Here is a 22,871-nt window from a genome sequence, read left to right as displayed (position 1 = left end):
AGTTTCACGGATGGCCACTAGATGGCGTGTGACAACCATTTGTGTCAGCCACACGCAAAGGCTTCCCATTCATTCTCCATAAAGGTATCAAAGGCGTCCTCCAACAATTCCTCCAAGACAACTTCACTATTACGTTGTTTTCATTTCGATCCTTAAATGGTACCGGTTTACGTTTTGGAAGTAGGGGGACATTTTCAGTGGACGAGCCTAAATCAGAATGTGTGCTGTTGTATTTACGCATCACCGTTAATAAACATTAGCACTTAAAGCTGAATTAAGGCACATCGTTAAATGTCAGTGTGTATCTACCCACTTATCTACGAATGTTTCAACAAACATCTATTAAGTGTCTACTACTATGTGCGAAATGTGACTCGTTCTTCTAAAATACTGAAAGGACGTTTTATTACCAGAAAGTAATACAAGTATCAGAAAATAAAGACATTTTACGTTGCACAGTTGGGTCATTGATATAATGTTAAAATTAGATACATTAGCTCCTTCTTAGCTGAGGTTTTGTTTTCTGCCGTTTCATTTACCTGTGGTCAGTTGTGGCCCCAAAAAATTAAACGGAAAATCTCAGAAATAATTCATAAATTTTCAATTGCATGCCATTCTCAGTTGCATGCTGAAATCTCTCATCCTCTGTCCCACCTGGGAGGGGAATCTTCTCTTTGTCCAGCATATCCACACTGTCTAAGCTACCTTCCCATCAGTCACACGGTAGCAATCTCAGTTATCACATCGACTGTCACCGTTTCCCAGTGCTTGTGTTCAAGTAACCCTTATTTTGTTATATAATGGCCTCAAAGCATGAGAGTAATGATGCTGGCAATTTGCATATGCCATAAAGAAGCCATAAAATGCATCCTTGAAGTGAAAAGGTGAAAGTTATCAGCTTAAAAAGGAAAGAAAAAAATTGTATGCTGACATCTTTAAGATCTACAGTAAGAAGGAAACTTCTACCCATGAATTGTGATCAATTAGTTGTAAACACCACTGCACTTGGACCAGCTTACCCATGAATGGTAAGGAAAAAAAGAAATTCATGCATAGTATATGTAGGGTTTGGTACTATTGCAGTTTCAGGCATCCACTGGGGTTTTGGAAGAATGTATCCCCCATAGATAAGGGGGGCAGTTGTATGCTCCTGGAATTTCAGAAGCTTCTCCTTTTTTTTTTTTTTTTTGAGACAGAGTTTCGCTCTTTTTGCCCAGGCTGGAGTGCAATGGCACGATCTTGGCTCACTGCAACCTCCATGTCCCAGGTTCAAGAGATTCTCCTGCCTCAGCCTCCTGAGTAGCTGTGATTACAGGCATGTGCCACAAAGCCCGGCTATTTTTGTATTTTTAATAGAGATGGGGTTTCTCCATGTTGGTCAGGCTGGTCTCGAACTCCTAACCTCAGGTGATCCGCCCACCTTGGCCTCCCAAAGTGCTGGGATTACAGGTGTGAGCCACAGCACCCGGCCCAGAAGCTTCTTTTCTTGATATAGAATAAATCCGAATGTCAGGGGGAAAAATCACATGAAACACCTTGCAAATTATCTTTCCCCTTATAGCAAAATATGATTCTCCTTGCCTTAAAGAATGTAAATTCCTATAAAGAAAATAAATTCATAAAACATACAAGTCCTATAGTGGAATCACTTTTTCTTTCGTGTCCATTGTCACCGAGTATAGAAATGAGGTATTTTATTACATACTTTTTACAAATCCGTATTAAGACAAACCTTAATAAGAATGACTTTATCACAAAGTGTTCAGAAAGACATGAGAAAACATCCCCAAAAGTTAGTTCCATATCTGTGGAGAAAATGAAGCAATCTCTAAGATCATTTCCACTTTTAAAAGTCAGCGGTTTTAAAAAAAACTAGTGGCATTTGAGTTATTTCACCCTTCTCAAAATAGGTGTGATATTTCTTCTAAGCCAATCTCTAACTGAAAGAAAAGAATGGTCTCATTTTTAGAATTACTGGCTGTTTGTTTGAACTGAAGAATTAGTTGCATTTCAAAATAAGGACATGCCTAATGAAATGATTAAAACATACAGAACATTAAATTATAAGCAGATGGGGGTGAAACCAAGGGAGGGGGGAGGTGAGTTTGCTGGAGACCTGAAGTCCAGGGAAGCTGACAGCTTTGGGTTTTCCTCAATAACACAGAAGATGATTGTTTAAGCAACAGAGGGTAAGAAAACAACCTTTGGAAGACAATCTCTCTCTCTCTCTCCTGTCTCTTTTTTGATAGGCAGCACCTTACAAGAAAAGCCAGAAAAGAAAACCCGTGTGTATTGTAACAGTTTAAAGAGACAGCCATTCCAAAAGAAAATGGACATTCACATTGACTCCTGGAAAAGAACCAGGAGTCACCATGCAAATGTGTCATAGCAGCGAGAAGTCCTGTGAAAGCGAAAGAGATCAGCCAGGCTCCCGTGAGTCACGGTTCAGGATTCAGATCTTCATCTTCCTAAGACACTGATCTCACTGGTCCCAGTTATCCTGAAACGCTGTCCCTCCTCCGTTTTCCCTGAAATTTATCAATTAAAGTACGGCTCTGTATAGGTAAAAGATAAGAGTTTGATGAGACAGAGTTTACAACAGCTAAAAAAGAAGCTTAGTGGATGGGAGTGGTTCACAGACGGTGCAAATTGTCTGCTAAGGGGCACTTTATGGATGGGCAGAATCCATGAGAGTTTTATCTTGAATTTCTATCAGGCTGCATTCAGCAGAAGCTGGTTCCCTGGAAATTGGCATTTAAAAAAAAATCTCTGTCGTGTGTCTATCTTTCCTGGATATACAATGGCAGTTTCGACCCATTTGAGCTGGCTTCCTGAACAGTGGCAGCGATTGTCTCTGAGTGTGGGTTAATGGATGTAGGTCTAGAGATAAAGGAAATAAACCCTCTAAGATGTTGTCTAATTTTTAAAAGGCATCTCGCCTTCCTCAGCTGTGTATCTTCTTTGTCTTAGATGTCTGCAAGGGAGAGGACAGCATCACTGCGGTGACTGTGGCTTGCACCCAGGGCCAGGGCCAGGCTCCAAGTGAGGGCGAGGGTCACCTTTAGAATGGAAATTGTTTCTTGCTTTAATAGCAGAAAGAACACCCTGGACATGAGTCGGTGTGTGTGCACACACGCACACAACACACACAGACACACACACAGACACACACACACACACACACAACACACATACACACACACAACACACAGACACACACACATACACACACAACACACACACAACACACAGACACACACAACACGCACAGACACACACATACACACACAACACACATACACACACACACACAACACACACAGACACACACATACACACACAACACAGACACACACATATACACACAACACACACAGACACACAGACACACACAACGCACAGACACACAGACACACACACACATACACACACACACACATTCTTCCCATGAAGGAATTGTCTGCTCTCATTCTCTTTCAGGTAAGACCCCTCTCCCCATTCATCTAAGCTCCTCCGTGTGTCCACTGAACTATATCACATCAGCACTTCCACATCTGTCCTCATGGCACTGAGCACTTCTCTGGAAACTGACCAGTTATTGCAGAGCCTTGTTTCCCCAGCATCATCCTCCAAGAGAAGGTACAAGCTATTGATCTCGCTCTACCTCATGCCTAATTAAAATTCTCAGAGCCATCTCTTCCAGGTAGCAATGGCTATGTATTCAGGAATTGAAGGATGGGTCTCCTTCCCAGATGATTTGCCCCATTTACCAGGCAGGTCGGGGTTCAATGGAATACTTAGCTGCACCAATCACACTGGCAGATTAGGGAATAGTGTTGCTCCCTCCCACCTTCCCCACCCAATCACAATATGATCTTAAACTTTTCTCTTTAACCTTTAAGGTTTGTTGAATATGTCCTAATGTAAGCCTCTTTCAGTCTTTGGAAAGAAAATGGGCCATAAATATATACATTTAACACTTGTATATAAAAAAGTATAAGTAGCATCTACTGAAATTCCACCTTTAGGGATGCACTCTTTGGAGACTTGAAGGTATTCTCATCGCTTTATGAGAAAAGAACGTGCTTGGGGAGGTTATCACCCGAAACCTTTCTTTATGAGCTACTGACCAGAGTGGAAGCTGGGGGACCAGAGGCTGGAAGGGACAGGAAATTACTTAGCAGCCAATCAAAAGCAAAGCTGATCAGGGCTTTATGAGGAGATAAGACAGAACTGACCAAGGTGGGGCCTGGGGTGGGGAGAGTTGGAGATGGGGAGGAGTCAAAGGCACATGTGAGCCACTCTCTGTACCCATGTGACCCACACACTTTCCTGGTCTCTCCAGGATCCTACAGGAACAAAGGGATGCCTGTGGCTCTGCAACTGGATTGGAAGGAGCCAAAACTCTCCTGATTTGAGTTTCTGGTTCTGCTGCAGTCAGTCACACGTCCACGAAGACCTCAAATTTATGTCCTCTAAAAACTCATTGAGTAGTTGCCATCATCATCACGGTCTTCATCATGGTGGTAGAAGCTAACGGGAGCAAGTCACTCGCATTATGCCATTTAGACCTCCCCATCGCCCTGTGAAGTAAGCACCGTGTTCACCCCAAGCTCTGGTTGGAGCAGCAGTTGTCGCATAATAAGAGCTCCAGGAAGGGCAGTCACGGCGGCATTCTGTGCGCAGCACTTGCATGGGAACAGTCCCTTGAAAGGGAAAATAAAAAGCTCTATGGCCTTCTAGGTGCTAAGGAGTGATTAATCCACACTAGTCCATTGAGCACCTATTCCATGTCCTTCTGGAAAACCCGGGGATGCTGGGTTTGTAGGCGAGGCTATACCTGGCATGCTACGTTGGGCATGTAAAGGTTTGCCAAGTCAGCTGATGGGGGTCTTGGAAGTGTGGATGGACTACCCCTTGCCCTTGAGAAGCTATCTTTGATCATGAGGGGAGGATTTGCAGAGTGGCACAAGGTATGAGGACGAGAAGCACAGAGCCTCTGCCCGGGACATCTGCCTTCCACACTCAGCTGCCAGCAGCGTTTCTCCACCTTCCCTGGCCCAAGGAGCACCTGAGGGAGGTGGATAAAGATGCAGACATCTGAGCCCTATCCCCAGATATGTCGCTTTGGTGTGTCTAGAGTAGGCCAGGGAATTTGCATTTTTACCAAGTTTCCCAGGCGATCCAGATGCTGGGGGCCCACAGACCTTCTGCTGAGGAACAAAGACCTAGAGGAGACAGAGATCCGAGTGGACCAGGGTGCTGTCGGCAGGGGCTGCCTAGAGGAGGGGGAGGTGTTGAGTGGGCCCTGACCTTTATCACAACTAGGACTATTTACCCCACTGGGGGCCCTGTACTTCTTCAGGACTGGGTGCCTAGAAGGGGAAGCACAGACAAAACCAACTCACGCATCCTACCTTGGGAACCCATGCTTGGGAAGATGAAACAAGCCTCAGATTAGCTCTGAGGCCCCCGGAGTGCAGCTCAGGGCCCTGACTAGCCAGGAGGAGGCTGAGGGGCGCCTTACTCAGCTTTGTGTCCAGCTGCCTGGATGGAAACAGTTGAACTTCAAAGGAAGCATGGGGTTTACTCAAGGGCAGCTGTGGATGTGTGGGTGGGTGGGGCGCCAAGGGGAGCTGAGGAAAATACTGGAGAAGAGAGAGAGAGAGAGAGAGAGAGAGAGAGAGAGACTGAGATTCCGGGAGGAAATTAACAGCCTTGCATTTGGGTTTTATTTACGAGATGAGGTGGCTGTACTTGGGATTGTCTTTCACTTGTGTGTTTTAATCAGCACTGAATAGTAAACTCACCCTCATCATCCCTTGAATATCCATGCAGAGAAATTGTTTCATGGTAATTCCGTCTGAAATCCTTTCCTGCACGCATCCTTTAAGGACCACCATTAAAACTCCCTGGGAGCCAGAAGGTGAAGAACTTGGGGCACCCACGTCACACCCAGCGGATGCTTTTGTGAGTTTATTTTTTTCATGCGATGCAGTGATTTTAGAGAGTTTGGCTAAAGGATGTTGAAAACTTCAAACAAACAAAAGCGAGCCACTCAGGATTTGGAAGACTGAACGGTTAAGAGCCTGAACCATGTTCTGTCTCAGGAAGACAACGGAAGACAGACAGGGCCCCCTAGCAGTTTCACAATAGGTGAGAAGATGTTATCGAAGGAATCGCTTTCAATGGCTTAAGTTACAGGAGGGAAAACATGGGCTCAGAGCTTGAAGAAGTTAAAACAAAACAAAACAAAACAAAAACCAACAACAACAAAAATCAGGGATTGTGCAGAAAAAAAGAACTAGCAAATTAAGGGAACGAACTGCCAAAAAAAGTGGAATTTCCATCCCTGGAGCTATTTTGAGTGGGAGGAGGGACCTCTTTATTACAGGTTGTTCAGAGTAATGAACTCTATCCCACCACAATGCCTGGGAATGAACTAAATGACCCAGGCGAAGTTCCTTCCAGCCCAAACAACTCCATAATTATTGACCCAGGTGGCCAAGGGTTTGTCTCATAGGATGAAGAGTCCGTTTTCCACTGACTTGCAAAGGCTCTGTTGCCAACAGTGCTTTGTCATTGACTGGATCATTTTCAAGTCATTCCGTTCAGCAAAATCTCCAATGGGGAGTCCGTACAGCAACCTGCTAAGCACTTGCTAAGGACTCTGAGGCCTCAGTCCTTTCTGGCCAAATCTAATTCCCAATCGCATTGCGCAGACTCAGGAAAGGTCCTAAGGTCTGCTGAAGAATTCTGCAGAATTTCTCCCAGGAGAAATGGAAGTAGCAAATACCCTCCGTGTTTTCTCTTGCTAGAAATTTCCATCTATTTGGCTCTAAAGCTGGTGGCTGGAGTCCTCCCACCCCCCAAGGATTGTAGAGCAGAGTCTACCTCCAACCTGTTTTCAGTCACATGGATGTGAAATTACTCTGCCTTTTGCCTCTTTTCTCACCCACGGGCTTGGCATGCGGATATCCTGTCCTCAAAACACAGTCAGAAAAGACTCCCAACCCATTTTCCACTTCTACTTCTCCCTTCATCTTCTGGTCTCAGGAAGGTCATTTAAAAAGGGGTTTTAGAAAACAGTTTCATTGTTTTACGTCCTTAGGCAATACATACTTTTTAATAATAATTTAAAAAAATAAAAACACGAGCCTTAATTTTCTCAGGCTTTACCAGCTTGAGGGAGCAAATGGCCCCACGCTAATGAATAAACCACACACGACCTTACTCCTGCCCCACCTACATAATACCTGGGGCCCCTCAGTGTGCAGCTCCATCTGGGGGACCTCAGAGGGTTTTTGAACGAGCTCCCACAAACAGACACAGGCAGTCCACTCTGGCTCCCCTCCCCAGGGGTCACTCTGAAGGGGAAATTCGTCACTGTCCTCCACGGGCAGGACTCATAGTGACAACATGGATTTCCAGGCTAGAGCGCTTATTCTAGATGGTTCCTAAGTGGCCAATCCAGAGGCTGCAGCAGAGCTGTGATTCTCGGGCTCCTCCAAATGCTGACAACACAGGTTCAAGTCCTGCTGACACATGGTGATACGGTTTGGCTGTGTCTCCACCCAAATCTCATCTTGAATTGTAACTCCCACAATTCCCACGTGTTGTGGGAGGCACCTGGTGGGAGGTGATTGAATTATGGGGGTGGGTCTTTCCTGCACTGTTCTGATAGTAAATGAGTCTCACGAGATCTGATGGTTTTAAAAATGGGAGTTTCCCTGCAGAAGCTCTCTTTTTGCCTGCCGCCATCCGTGTAAGATGTGACTTGTTCCTCCTTGCCTTTTGCCATGATTGTGAGTCCTCCCCAGCCATGTGGAACTGTAAGTCCATTAAACTTCTGTTTGTCATTTACCCAGTCTTGGGTGTGTCCTTATCAGCAGTGTGAAAACGGACTAATACACAAGGGGAAGACCCCTGACCCTCAGCACCCGTCTGTGAGACTCAGACACCAGTCATGGGGCTTAGCCAAGGTGCTAAAACTTGGGACAGATGAAGCCCTGCCCATTGTCTTCCCCTACCAAGGATCAAGAACAAAATTCCCTCCTGTTTTGCACTCTCAGTGACCCCATCCACCAGACAACCAGATATGAATTCAGTTGTGCTTCTTGCAGTCATTTTCCAACTCCAGAGACCGTCATACTTTTTCTTAAGTTATGCCTGTTGACCCAATAATTCTGTCTGAGTCATTTTTTTCTAGGGAAATATTCTGAGTACAGAAGAGCTAGTATACACAAAGATGTGTACAGAAGCATCATGTAGAACAGTGAGAAATCAGAAATCACCAAAATGTTCAACCATTAAATAATGGTTGGATAAATTATGGTCTATCCCTTCAAAGGAATAGTTCATGGCTGTGTGATGCCTTAGAATGATCTTTTTATATCTCTCAGTTATCTAGTTAATAAGCTTTGGTCTTATTAACAATTCTTTATATTAAATTATTTCTGTTTAAATAGCTGGAGTGACTTCTGTCACTCAGGTAAGATTGCAAATTTCCAACTGCAAATACCCCTGAACCCTCACCATGCTACTTCTTTTACTTCACAGAAAAAGTAGACGCCTTCAGCTGAGAATTACCCATTTCTCACAATCCACACATATAAATGTACCCACATCTGTTCTCTTCTCTCACATCCTTTTCTGTCTTACAATAATTAAAGCCGTCTCTCCTCCTGTTTAAAAGGCTGTCCTAACTGTGTGCTTTTGAGTCCCTCTTCCTCCTGTCCTCTGAGCAAATGCACACTATTGACTAATATCCATTTCCTCTCGTATATTCAACATTTTCTCAAATGGATCCTGTCTATTGGATTTTAAATATGTGCAAATCTCATGGAATAAAAATAATCCATCCTGAATTCCCACCCCCCAACCAGCTACCATCCCCTCTCTCTCAACAACCAAACCTCTTTAAGAGATGTCCCTTGGGAGGCTGAGGCGGGTGGATCACTGCCAGGAGGTCAGGAGTTCAAGACCAGCCTGGCCAACATAATGAAAACCTATCTCTATTAAAAATACAAAAAAATTAGCTGGGCATGGTGGCGGGTGCCTGTAATCTCAGCAACTCAGGAGGCTGAGGCAGGAGAATCGCTTGAACCCGGGAGGCGGAGGTTGCAGTGAGCTGAGATCACGCCACTGCACTCCAGCCTGGGCAACAAGAGCAAAAAACTCTGTCTCAAAAAAAAAAAAAAAAAGAGATATCCCAACTCATTGTCTCCATTTTTCCCCTTTCCACTTAGTCCTCGGTCTACTGCAATCCAGTTTCTGGTCTTAGCAGTCTGCTCATGCACCCATGGGTCACATGCAATGGTTATTTTGAGGGAAGTCTTCAGTGTTTCTGCCTCTCTGGCTGCCTCAGACACTGTGGCTTGTGTGGCACAGCCTATCTCTAGTCAGAGACACTTCCCACAGGTAGGATTTTCCATTTACACCTGGGGTTGATGGGTTGATGTTGGTCTCCCCACAAGTTGTATGTTCCAAGCAATCAGGGCGTGTACCTGCCTTGCTCTCTGCTTCAACTCTCAGGGCCTGTCTCTTTCTTAAGATAGGTGAGCATTTGTTGAATGAGTGAATTAATGAGTTTGAACTGGGGACCACTGCTCTCGGGATGTTACTCTCTCAATCCCTTTACACCAAATTTGGGCCATAATCCTGGAAGATATCACTCCAAACTCCATAATCCCAAATATTGGAATCCTGAAAGATCAAAATTCCAGAAATACAATTCAGAAAAATAAAAATTTCCTTAAAAGATGTTCATTTACATTTTTGAAGGGGGATTTATTTGAGAAAAATATAAAACATGACAATACTTTATACACCACTTTAAACAGTAAAATAGTCAATAATAACATATATATTTTTGCAAGCATAAATATTCGGGTGCTAAAGACAGTCACATGGATATAACAGTTGCGAGCAGATGAACCATATTCATAAAGGAATAGGTCAAAAGGAAAATGTAAAAACCCAGTTGCACCCAGCTTTGTAACTGCAGTCATCTGAAATACCTTGACAAACAACCTAAGTCTTTGACAAGATCAAAAACCGCAAGGAATCACTACCGCATATGCAGTCGTCTAAAGAGCTGAGACATGGAGAAATTTCATCTTTCACAAATGCAGATGTACAAAAAAGACAACTCTTCATTTGTTGAGGAAGTTTCAGTGTTTTTGCGCACATACATAATGCTTACACACAAGGTCAGTATCATGATGATGCACTTTCATGGAGTCAAATTTGCAAAAATTGCATAAAGCAAAGTAGAACTCTAAAAGTCTTTATAGAGTTTATACCTCCAGTATTGGAAATAATGCCAGGATGAAATACATAGCATAATGAGTTGTAAAAAATAATACCAACAATTTAAAATAGTGGTGGGTGGGGAGGGACAAGAAAATAACACAACCCCTTTCCCCAAAAACTAAAAAGAAAATTTGACATATGCAAAAGTGCATTACAGGGATAGGTTATGGGCAATTAATTTCAGAGGTAGTCCATAAAAACTGGCTGGTGTACATGATCATTGACAATATTTTGAAGGCTTATATCTTGATGAATAGCTGCTTTTTCCTTTTTAGGGCATGGGTCCTCAGAAAATATGTTCCCATCCATTTTCTATGTAGCATTGCTCTTTTTGAAATTCTTCTGTGATTCGATATACACTGACATGAAACTTCCCTATTACATTTTCCCATTTTTTGTTCTATGCTTCCATGTTGTTTTGTATGTATGTATCTACGCATGTGGAAATCCATTCCCCATGTTCTTGTATACAGGCCACAGATCTGGCAGAAACAATACAGGTGATGGGGCAGCAACACCATTGGGAAAGTCACTTCTTATCCTACCAAACACATAATTATTTTCCAACCAGTTAGTAACTTTGTTGTCTTCTTCAGGCAAATGCAGCTTTAGTTCATCAGACAGCTCCCAGAACTTCATCAGTTGGAAGGAATGCCAATGCAGATAAATGATGGCATGACATCCCTTTGTTGGTTGAAGCAGTCATAGAAGCCATATGGATTTAACAGAAGGGAACAGTAATTCTACTTCTGGATGTGAAGAGGGCGATAAAAGCTTCACTTCAATGTATCATAATCAGCTACATCAGAATTATTATCTTTCAATGCTTTGAAGTATTTTTATTTTTATGTATGTATGTATGTATGTATTTATTTATTGAGACAAAGTCTCGCTCTGTCGCCCAGGCTGGAGTACAGCGGCGTGATCTCGGCTCACTGCAACCTCTGCCTCCCGGGTTCAAGTGATTCTCCTGCCTCAGCCTTCTGAGTAGCTGGGACCACTGGCGCGCACCACCATGCCTGGCTAATTTTTTTTTGTATTTTTAGTAGAGACGGGGTTTCACCCTGTTAGCCAGGATGGTCTCAATCTCCTGACCTTGTGAGCTGCCTGCCTCGGCCTTCCAAAGTGCTAGGATTACAGGCGTGAGCCATCACGCCCAGCCACTTTGAAGTATGTTTTTCCTCAGATTTTATTTCTATTTAGGGTAAATACTGCCTATAAATATAATTGATCATTATACCATAGAAGTCTTCATGTTCTTACAATAACATCTAAAGATTTAATAACTCAGAAGTGTTTATAGCAATCACAGCAGGCCATTGAGATGGGAGGTATAGTAAAAAGAACAGAAGGGGTAGCAATATTTTGTGATTAATGTGTCCTAATAGCTAAAATATAATGACTCCCAGCAAGTCGTGGACACTCAAAGAACATCTGAAATGGAATATTATTATTAGTGTTTCGATCTCTTCTGTTTTCATGATTTCTTCTCTGATGCTTCTTTTCGTTTTTTAAAGTTGTTGGGTTTTAATTGGTTTATTACTCAAATATCATTCTTTCGTCTTACAGCTTTATCAGCCCTTTCCTGTATTTTTAAAAATTAAACTTTTAATTTTGAGATAATTCTAGATTCAAATGAAATTGTAAAAAGTCATATAGATATCTTGTACCCTTCGCCCAATTCCCCTCAATGAGAACAGTTTGCAAAACTATAGTACCATTTCACAAAAAGGATATTGACATTGATAAAGTCAAAATACAGAACATTTTTAACACTGCAAGGGTCCTTCACGTTGCCCTTCTATAGCCACACCCATCTCCCTCCCATTCCACCACTCCTTAACCCTTGGGAACTACTCAACTGGTCTCTATTTTTATAATTTTGTCATCAAGAGTGTTACCCAAGGGAAATCATAGAATATGTAATCTCTTGGGACTGGATTTTTTCACTAAACACAATTCTCTGGCAATTCATCTGGATTGTTGTGTTTTATGAGTTCATTACTTTTTATTGCCAAGTAATAGTCCATGAAATGGATGAACCACAGTTACCTGTTGAAGAATATCTGGGTCGTTTTCAGTTTTTGGCTATTACAAATAAAACTACTATAAACATTCACTGACAGGTTTTAGTGTGAATCTAAGTTTTTATTTCTCTGGTGTAAATTCCCAGGAGTGTAATTGCTGAAGATGGTAGTGCATGTTTCCTTTTTTAAGAAACTGCCAAATGGTTTTTCAGAATGGTTGAATGGTTGTACCATTTAGCATTCCCATCAGCAATGTATGAGTGACCCAATTTCTCCACATCATGTCCAGCATTTGGTGTTGTTATATTTTGATTTTAGCATTTTCCATCTGTATGTCCTCTTCAGTGAAGTCTATTCATGCCTTTTGCACATTTTCTATTTTGATTGCTAGCTTTCCCACTGTTGAGTTTTGAGAGTACTTTATATATTCTAGATATTAGTCCTTTGTCAGATATGTGGTTTGCATATATTTTCTCCCACTCTGTAGCTTGTCTTTTATTCTTTGAACATGATCTTTTGCAGAGCAAACGTTTTTAATTTGATGAAGTATAATTTATCAAATTTTTCTTTTATGGAATGTGATTTTGGTGACAAATCTAATAACTTTACCTACCCTAAATTCTGAAGATTTTCTCAATTTTTTCCCTAAGAAAAAACCCCTCAAAATCCATTTTGATTTTTAGTTTTACGTTTTTAATTTTTGAGGCAGGGTCTTGCTCTGTTGCCTAGGCTGGAGTGCAGTGCCATGATCACAGCCCACTGCAGCCTCAACCTTCTGGGCTCAAGCAATTCTCCCACCTCAGCCTCCTGAGTAGCTGGGACCATAGGTGTGCAGCACCACATACAGCTATTTTTTTTTTTTAGATTTTTTGGGCGGGTAAAGGTGGTGTTTCCCTATGTTGTCCAGGCTGGTCTCAAACTTCTGGGCTCAAGAAATTCTCCCGCCTTGGCCTCCCAAAATGTCAAGATTATAGGCATGAGCTGCCATGTCTGACCTGGTTTTATCTTTTATACTTAAGTTAGTGATCCATTTTGAGTTAACTTTTGGATGAGGTGTGAGGGTTAGTTCAAGATTACTTTCCCCCTATGGTTATCCAGTTGCTGTAGTACCCTTCATTGAAAAGGCTGTCTTTCATCCATTGAACTGGCTTTTTCACCTTTGTCAAAAATCAATTGAGTATATTTGTGTGGGCCCATTTCTTGGTTCTCCATACTGTTCCATTGATTTATGCATCTATCCCTCTGCATATATGACAGTCTTGATTATGGTAGCTAGATAAACAGTCTTGATATCTAGTACATTGATTCTTCCAAATTATTTTTTCTCTTTCAAATTTGTTAGCTGTTGTAGCCCCTATGCCTTTCCATATAGATTTTAGAATAATCTTTTCTATATCTGTAAAAGTCCTGCTGAGATTTTAATATGAATTATGATAAACCTGTATATCAATTTGGGTAGAATTGGCATCTTTGTTATGGTGAGTCTTTCAATTCATGCATGGAATATGTTATACCATTTATTTAGACCTTTGATTTTTTTCATCAGCATTGTGTAGCTTTAAGTATACAAGCCCTGTACATGTTTTTTTACATTAACAATTCAGTATTTTATTTTTTGAAATGGAAGTAAATGGCATTGTATTTTCAATTTTGCTGTTGTTCATTGCTGCTATATAGAACTATAATGGATTTTTCCATATTTATCTGGTATCCTGTAAACTTGCTGAACTCCTTTATTAGTTCTAGGAGTTTTTTTTTGTAGATTCCTTGAAATTTTCTATGTAGACAATTATGTCACCTGCAAATAGGGACCGTTTTATTTTATTTTTCCCAATTTGTGTGCCTTTTGTTTTTCTTTTCTTGCCTTATTCCACTGGCTAGCAATTCCAACACTATGTTGAATAAGAGCAGTGAAAGTGGACATCCTTGACTTGCATTCAGTCTTTCACCATTAAATATAATAGCTGTAAGTTTTTTTTACTGATGTTATTTATCAAGTTGAAGATGTCTCCGTGATTTCTATTTTTCTGAGATTTTTGTTTTTATCATTAATGGGTGTTGAATTTTGTGAAATGCTTTTACTGCCTCAACTAATACAATCAATTGATTTTTCTGTCATAATAAATTACATTGATTGACGTTCAAATAGTGAACCTGCCTTGTGTCCTTGAAATTATTTCCATTTGATCATGGTGTATAATTCTTTTTACATGTTGCTGAATTCTATTTGTCAATATTTTATTAAGGATTTTTGCACCTCTACTCATGAAGAATATTAGTCTATAGTTTTCATTTTTTTGTACTGTCTTTGGTTTTGCTATAAGATTAATATTAGCTTTGTAAAATAAATTGGGAAGCATTTCATTCTTTTCTATTATTTAAAAGATATTGTGTAGAATTGATGTTAATACTTAAAACATTTGGCAGAATTTTCCAGTGAAACCATCTGGGTTGGAGATTTCTCTTTTGGGAATTTTAAAATTATGAGTTCAATTTCCTTAATAGTTACAGGGCTGTTTAAATTATCTATTTCATATTGGGCAAGTTGTAGTATGTTTGTTTTTTCAAGTAATTGGTCTGTTTCATCTGAATTGTGACATTTATGTATGCAATGTTGTTGCTGTATTCCCTTACTACCCTTTAGATGTTTTCAGGATCTGTAGAGCTATATTCCATGTTTCATTCCTGATACTGGTAATTTGTGTCTTCTCTTTCTCTTTGTCAACCTTGCTATAAGTTTGTCAGTTTTATTTATCTCTTAGAGAGTCAGCTCCTTGTCTCATTGATTTTTCTCTGTTGTTTTTCTGTTTTCAATTTCATTGATTTTTATTCTTGTCTTTGCTTGCTTTGGGTTTATTTTGCTCTTCTTCTAGGTCCTTGAGATGGAAGCTTAGATTGTTGACTTGAGGCTCTTCTTTTTTTTTGAGATGGAGTCTCACTCTGTTGCCCAGGATGGAGTGCAGTGGTTGATACTATCTTGGCTCACTGCAACCTCCACCTCCTGGGTTCAAGCAATTCTCCTGTCTCAGCCTCCTGAGTAACTGGGACTACAGTCTCACACCACTATGTCCAGCTAATTTTTGTATTTTTAATAGAGATGGTGTTTCACCATATTGGTCAGGCTGGTCTCGAACTCCTGACCTCGGGTGATCCATTTGCCTCAGCCTCCCAAAGTGTGATTTGAGACTCTTCTAAAGTAGGCATTTAGTACTAGAAATTTCCCTCTAAGTTCCACTTAATCTGTGTCCCACAAATTTTGATACAGTGTATTTTTCTGTCATTTAGTCCTATGTATTTGTTGACTTCCCGTAAGATATCCATTTTGACCCATGGATGATTTGGAAATGTGTACTTTGTTTCCATGTATTTAGAGATTTTTCTTCTCATTTCTCTGTTATTGATCTCTACTGGTCAGAGAACACCCTCTGTTTGACTTCAATCTTTTAAATTTGTTTGTTTTATGGTCCAGAATGTAGTCTATTTTGGCGTATGTTCCAATGGGCACTTGAAAAGAATGGGAATTCTGCTAATGTTTGGTGAAATGTTTTTTAAATATTTATTAGATCGTGACAGATGATGGTGTTGTTGAATTCTTCTATATCCTTGCTAATTTTCTGCCTAGTTGTTTTATAAATTATTGAGAGAGGTGTTAATGTCCAGTGAAAATTGTGGATTTGCCTAGTTCTCCTTTCAGTTCTATAAACTTTTACTTTACATATTGCAGCTCTATTGTTTGCTGCCTATGCATTTAGGATTACTATGTCTTTTTAGTAGATTGACTTTTTCATTTTTATACAATGTTGCTCTCTGTCACTGGTAATTTTCTTCACTCTGATTTTCTTTGATTAATATTTGCATAAGATATCTTTTTCCATCCTTTACTTTCAACTTACGTACTTTGTTATATTTGAAGTAAATTTCTTATGGACAAAATATACTTGGGTGATATTTTAAAATCTACTTTGCCAATGTCTGGGTCTTTTAATTGGTGTATGTACACCATTTACATTTAAAATTATTATTGGCTTATTAGGCATTACATTTGCCACTTTATTTTATTTCTGATTCTCCCACTGTTTTTCATTTTTGTTTTCTGTTTCCTGACCTCCTGTGTTTCACTTGAACATTTTTTTGGAATTCCATTTTGATTTATCTGAAGTGTTTTTAATATATCTCTTTTTATGGCTGTTTAAGTGGTTGCTCCAGATATTATATTATATACACAAAACTTATCAGTCTACCTGTGTGATCTTTTTACTAGTTTAAGTGATGTGTAGAAACATTATTTCCCTTTATGTCCATTTATCCTTCCCCGTATAATAAAATTGTGTTAAATATTTCCTTTAGTATATTTGGGACCACATTAGACAGTATTACAATTTTTGCTCCAATCATCAAACATAATTTAAAAGACTCAAAAAGAGAAATGAAGTCTCCCATATTTTTGCTTTTCATAATCTTTCCTTCTTGCTGATAGTCTAAGAGTCCTTTATCATTTTCTTTCTGTTTAGAAAACTTCTGTTAGCTATTCTTTTAGGGTAGGTCTGCTGGCAACAAATTCTCTTAGTTTTTCTCCATCTGAAAATGTTTTGATTTTCCCTTCATTCCTGAGGAATATTTTTTCTGGATATAGGATTCTGTGTTGACAGTTATTTTCTTTCAGCAGTTGAACAAGGTTATGCCACTTCCTTCTGGTCTCCATGGTCTCTGTTAAGAATTTCATTACCACTAGCATTGTTTTCCTCCTATATGTAAGGTGTTGTTTCTCTCTCATTGCTTTCAGGATTTTAAAATCTATTTTTAGTTTTAAGAAGTGTGACTATGATGTGTCTTGATGTAGATTTCTTTGGGGCCCTTCTGTTTTGAGTTCACTCTGTTTCTTGATCATAAAATTTATGTGTTTAGCCAAATTTGGGATGTTTTCAGTCAGTCACTCTTCCAGTACTTTTTTTTTTTTTTAACTTCACTCTCTTTTTCCTGTCTTTCTGGAATTCTAGTGGCACAAATATTAGATCTTTTATCAGTGTTCCATATGACTCTGAAGCTATGCTCATTTATTTTCTGTCTAATTTTTCTCCTTTGTTCAGGTCAGGTAATCCTATTGTTCTATCTTCAAATCCATTGATTCTTTCCTCTCTTCCCTTCATTTTGCTTTTGTGCTTACCTATAGAGTTTTAAATTTGTTATTATATTTTTAGTTATGAAATTCCCATCTGGTTTTTCTTTATATTTATTTTGTATTGCTTGGCCAAGACTCTATTTTTTTATTCATTTCATGTTGTTCATAATTGCCCAGCAAAACATTCTCATCATGGCTGCTTTAAAATCTTAGTCAGATAATTTGAATATCTTTATCATCTCAGTGTAGGCATTTAATTGACTTTTTTCACTCAGTTTGAGATCATCCTGATTCTTGGAATGATGAACCATTTTGAAGAGAGGGCCTCACCTCCTATTGGTCAGGTAGGGGTGGAAATCCAGTTCCCTCTTGGCCTCTGTTGATACCCAACTTGGAGGGGAGAGGTTCCTTGTTAGTGCTAGTGTGTGTGAGAGTTCTCATTCCTCATTAGGCCACTACTGACACCCCAGGGTGGGGTGGTCTCCAATTCCTGATTATTCAGGTCCCCTCTGATACCATTCCAATGGAGTCAGGGAATAGGGGCATTTCATTACTCTTAAGTGGGGGCTAAAGTTCAGGCTTCCCATATGGCCTTCACTGATTTCACATGGACATGATGGGGTTGGGGGTGGGGGAGCTCCTTATCACCTGGCAGGGATGAAAGTCCCATCCACATAGCCATCTCTAACACCACTCCAGTGGGGATGGGGGTGGATTTTGGGTGTTTCCTTGCAGCCTGGTGGGAATGGGCCCCATCCCCATCCATGACAGCAAAGGCCAAGTGGTAAACCTGGACTTCCACGTTTTCTGTGATGCTGTAGCGGAGTGATTGTTCACCAAAAGTGTTCTTTCTTGGTAGGCCACCCCTTACCTTGTCCGTTTGCTAGAGAGAGCAGGTTTTTGCTAAGGCTTTTTTGTCTGTACCTATTTGCATTTCTAGGTTGCTGGCTTTTCCAGCATTCAGTCTGGGATACATGAATCAAAAAGAAAATCCATATAGCTCATCATTGTGTTGTTCGTCAGGTCTCCTGGCTCCTGGCCCATCTTCCTCCCTCCCCATCCACCTTTCAGAGCTTTCTGATATTTGTTTTGTATATAATGCTCAGGATTTTTAGTTGTATTTAGAAGAAAAAATAGGGAAAAGTACATCTGCTTCATTTTTCTAGAAGCTGAAGTTCCCACTTATCTTTATTTTTAAAGAAAATAAATATTTTACTTTCAATAATAATTTCAAAGATGCAGGTTGCACAGAAGTAAAACAAATATAGCCAAAATAAAGCGAACTTAGATGTGAGGGATGGAGATAAATACTCAGCAAATTCTTTTAAAGAGGTCTTCAATCGTTAAGACTGTTTAAAACCCTTACTAAATAAAAACAATGCTCCCTTATATTTAGAGTTCTTTATAGTTTCTTAAGTAATTCCTCATCTGTTATCCTATTTGATACTACTAGGAATCTTGCAAAGGAGGTAAGGCAAATAACCTTATTCCAGTTTTACAGAAAGGGAAATGGTACTATAAAAATCAGAGTATAACATAGGCTCTACTAAAAATTTATACTGAGCAATTGCTATATTTGTTTTCCTACTGTGAAATAAATAATTGTCTTTTATTGAAAATATTGAAAACTAATATTTTCAGAAGGCTTTCTTCCCTATCATCTAAAAAGAGAATAATTTACCTGCTATCATGTTTCCAGGTTCCAACCATGAGAATACTAGTTTGGAATCAACGAGATGATGGGAATTTACTGCTTCTCCACCCGCTTCAAAAATACCACACTGTAATTCCTCCAACCCATGAATCATCTTTTGAAAGCCTTGAGTTATATTCTGAATCCTCATCTGGACCCAAGCTGGAGAAATGGCATCTTCTTTGAATTTCAGATTCCTTCTGTGCAATGGAGGCCAAGCCCTGCAGTGTTTTCCCTACCTGCCTTCACATGTGTAGCATGCTGAAACATGGGAACCATTTTGAGGAACATGTCATAATGAAATGAGATGATACCTCTTCTGACCCTAAATTACAGACAAAGTACTTTGTAGCTGAATTTTTCTCGGGCACAAAAAAGTCTCACATGATGGAAAAATTCCTTGGACCTGAATCTCAACCATCTGCCTGAATAGTTCCACAAGTGGCAGAGAGCATAGAGGAACTAACTAGTCATAGGGCTTTCTCTTGGAGATGTGGCAGTTTAGTTAGGTTGTTGTGCAGATTTAAGAGATTCAAATACAGAATCTACTAAAGAGGAGAGTGAAGCAAATATGCATTAAAATAGGAGATATCTTTTATAAAATCATGGTAAGAAAGGAAATGTTTGAGAGTAAGGAACTGAAGCCTGGCAGAGTATGATCCTGAGTTAAGTGAAGTGCTCAGTAATGATTCCCAAAATAACTGAAGCAGTAATGTGTCTTTAGCACCCACTTAGCACCGCCTCATCTTCTCTTCACTAGGTCTAGCCTCCTCAGCTGGATTGGAAGCTTCTTGAAGGCAGAGGATGAGTCTTCTTGACCCCAAAAGTTGCCTTATTCAGAGGTGATGGGCAACAGGTAATTCCTGAGAATGAATAGGAAAGCCAGACCTTGGCCTAGTTGGGGAAATGGTATGGGGAAATGCCCAACAGATCCAAGACATTATGGCATGGAGAAACCATTTCCCCACCGAAGTCAAGGTCTGGCTTTCCTGTTCATTCTCAGGAATTATCTGTTGCCCATCACCTCTGACTAATGCAACTGCTGGGGTCAAGAAGACTCAGCCTCTGCCTTCAAGAAGCTTCCAATCCAGTTGAGGAGGCCATACCTAGAGATGAGAAGATGAGGAGGTACTAAGTGGGTGGTAAAGACATGCTACTGCTTCAGTTATTTTTGGACTCAGTTGGCCCTATGAAGTAGGCCAGAGATGTAGAAGGGGAAAGAGATTTCAGCCAAGGAGGAGAAAGGAGGAAAAGCAGGTGGGTCTCCACTTTATTTTGAGGGACAATGAATGGAAATGCCTCTAGGATCACCACTAATAAGAGGGCTTTAGAAGGACATGGTGAAAAAGAAGGCCCAAGAGAAAGGACAGGTGAGACCGGGACTTTAGTTGGCAAGGAGGGAGAGCTCCTAATGGTCAGTGGGGGAAGAAGTAACTCACAGAAGGAAGTATTTTAGAAAGATGAATCCTGCAACGGAGTATAGGATGGGTTGCAAAGAAGAGACTTGCACAAAGTGGTGACAGGTCATTTATTTAGAAAGAAATGTTTCCTTTTTGTTTAAACAACAAAACTTCATAGGGGAATAATTAATTTGCATTATCTTGATTTGTTTACAATAAGTATGGTCAAATAAATGTCTAAAATCCAAACTCAGCCAAGTTCAAGTTTTCTCAACCCTGGGGATTTCCCTAATGTAATTGAAAAGCTATTATTCAACATCCTCTGAGCATCTTCTGAATCTCTGCACTGGATTATACTCATCATCTAATTTATGATGCAGGACTGAGAATAAAAATCTTTTTACTCACCAAAAGGAAAATATTTCCCAATTTTGAAATGCTACATTTACCCAAAATTATAAAAATTTGCTTCATGTTTGTGTAAACATGATTCAGATCCTTTGGGGCATCAGCTGCCTATGCTTGATGGGAAAAGTTAAATAATTCAAATGGTCAAAACAAAACAAAACAAAACAAAAAAACCCACATCCAACTGAAAAGTTTACATAAGATTCTATTAGAAAAAGGTTGGTTAGTTTTGTCTTAGCATTCAGAACTAAGAATGCCCTTTGAGACCACATTTTACAAACTTTCACTTTATAGGAGAGGATGTTGAGGACCAGAGGGGTTTCAGGGCCTGTCACCTGTCTGATGAGTGGCCAGGCAGGACTGTGCTGGACACAGCCCACAACTTCCCTTTTGATGTTCCCTAGGATGCATGTTTATTCTAAATATCTTCCATCTCAAATGCATTACATATTTTCCAGGACAGAAGAGGAATATCTTTTTTCCTTCCTCCTGGAAATCTGATTTAACAAAGTTTTTTGAGAGGCTACTGTGTGGGAAGAATCATGCTAAGTGCTGAAGAGATAAGTGAGAAGGGCCCAGCTGCCCTGAAAACAGTGGAAAGGGGAGGAGACAAGTACAAAGCTCTTACTGTCCTAGGCAGAGAGTCAAATATGGGCGAAATGCTAACCCAGGCTGATGCATGCCCATAGCACCAGGTAGAGTTGCCCTGGCGAGAAGCAACTGATTACAAACCAGCATGAATCTGGGGCACTTTACACCTATAACTTTTGAGTTCAAGGTTTTTGAAACCACTGTTTGTTTGTTCTTGAAATGCAGGCCACATCACTCCCCACTGGCAGCCACACTGGCCTCTCGTGGTACCCAGTTTGGGTTACTCTGAAGAGTAAAGACACTGGTCGAGTCCCATCCCAGGCTTCACTACAGTGAGTCTCACAAAGGTCACATGCTCCATAGTTCAAGTCAAAATTAAGTGAAAAATCTAAATTAGGTGAAAAATGAAATCTAAATTAAGTGAAAAATCTCTCTAGCCATTTTCCTGTGATGCTTTTGTAGAAATTTAATTTTATTTCAATAAATGTTTGTCCTATTTCTTTGAGAAGGAAGATTAAGGCAACTAACAATGATTCGACGGGATCACCAAAGTTAAAAAGCAAGTGTATACCTTTCCTAGGGCTGCCATAACAAAATACCACAAACTGGGTGGCATAAGACAATGGAAATTTATTGTTTTCTAGTTCTGGAGGTGAAAGTTAGAGACCAAGACATCAGCACAGCTGAGCTCCCTCTGAAGGCTCTAGGGAAGAATCCTTGCTTGCCCCTTCTTAGTTTTTGAGGGTTCCTGGCAATCCTTGGCATCCCTAGGCATGTGGCTGCCCCATTCCAATCTCTGCCTCCGTTGTCACAAGGCCTTCTCCCTGTGTCTCTCTGTGTGGCCTCTCCTAGTCATAGGGCCCACCCCAACTTGTATGACCTCATCATATCTAATTCTATCTTCAAAGACCCATTCCCATCACATTCTGATGTTCCATGCGAACAAACATTTTGAGGGGGATGGTATTCAGTTCACTACAGTAAACAAGAACATCAGGAACAGGACAAGGAAAAGAGCTTGCCAAATAAAACCAAGGGTGCGCCCGGGCACAGTGGCTCACGCCTGTAATCCCAGCACTTTGGAAGGCTGAGGCAGGCGGATCACTGGAAATCAGGAGTTTGAGACCAGCCTGGCCAACATGGTGAAACCCTGTCTCTACTAAAAATACAAAAATTAGCCAGACATGCTGCTGGGTGCCTGTAGTCCCAGGTACTTAGGAGACTGAGGCAGGAGAATTGCTTGAACCTGGGAGGCAGAAGTTGCAGTGAGCTGAGACCATACCACTGCACTCCAACCTGAGTGACAGAGTGAGACTCTG

The sequence above is a fragment of the Pan troglodytes genome, chromosome 8 (genome assembly GCF_028858775.2).
Source record: "Pan troglodytes isolate AG18354 chromosome 8, NHGRI_mPanTro3-v2.0_pri, whole genome shotgun sequence".
NCBI classification, from domain to species: Eukaryota; Metazoa; Chordata; class Mammalia; order Primates; family Hominidae; genus Pan; species Pan troglodytes.
Note: the sequence above shows the minus strand (reverse complement) of the source record.